Below are 1,181 nucleotides of genomic sequence, written 5' to 3'. Positions count from 1 at the left end.
ATGAACACTTTGGAATAGACTTTTATAAGTAGTACGGACCATTGCCCTAAAGCGATGGCCTAATAAGGTCTAATTCCTGAAAAAAAAAAAAAATATCATCATACTTATAACCCAACTGCACAACTGCAATGACTACACCCCTCCCCCTTCACACATTATAGAAAGAATCTAATCGGCTCGATCATGGTGATCACTCTCCTCTAGCTCCAAAAAATGGAACATGGATGGAGATTAGACTATATCAGTAGCTTGCCCTTTAGGGTCCCATGTACACAGGGGAATCTGGGCTGGACACTGGCCACATTTCTCGACCTGGACCAATTCGGGAGACTGCAGTAGGCTTCATTGTCCTTTACTGTAGTCATGATAGGGGAAGGAATGGCCCCTAGAGTCATGGCTACTATAAGGTAAGTGCTAGTTCACACAGGGCACGGGACCGCGTATTTTGGTCCTGATTTTGACATGGGAAGTCGCGTCAGAATAGGACCAAAATGCACCTGCCGCGACTTCCGACAGTCCTGTCTTCGTGCTCCAGAGTAGGCCCAAATGAATGGGCCTAGTCCGGAGGGTGCTGTCACAAGGCGGAGGCCGGGGCAGAATCAGTCGCGGAATCTGCCTGAAGAAAAGGCAGCTCGCGGGAAAAAGTAAGGTAGCGGTCTACATAGACCTCCATTATGAGGGGGCGGATTCTGAGGTGGATTAGTCGTCAAAATCTGCCCCTCTTGCCCCATGTGAACAAGCCCTAAGGAGTCTAGCTGACGTATAGACCGGATTTTCCAGTCCAAATTCCGCCATATTCATGGGACCTAAGACATTTAACCACAGATCAATCGAATCCGGGACTCATGAACTTGCAATAGGTGTGGGTCTGAGGCAGACATTTTTGGCATATCCAAAGCATATCCCAAAAATGTAAAGAGAAGATCAAGAATTTAAAAAAAAAAATCTGGCTGCTTTCTGCCAGACACAGCACCACACCCGTCCACAGGTTGTCTCTGGTATTGCAGCTAAGCTAAAATCCTATGGACAAGTTTGGCCTTGCCTCCAGAAGAAAGCAGCCATCTTCTAATACAGTGCAACCCCTTTAACAATAACAAGGGTCTACATGTGACGATCACTCCCCACCGAGGGTGCCCCTACCCATTCTATCGTACTCCGCGTTGAACATTACACGAGACTAC

The sequence above is a fragment of the Leptodactylus fuscus genome, chromosome 7 (assembly GCF_031893055.1).
Source record: "Leptodactylus fuscus isolate aLepFus1 chromosome 7, aLepFus1.hap2, whole genome shotgun sequence".
Classification (NCBI taxonomy): Eukaryota; Metazoa; Chordata; class Amphibia; order Anura; family Leptodactylidae; genus Leptodactylus; species Leptodactylus fuscus.
This window is presented reverse-complemented; position numbering follows the sequence as displayed.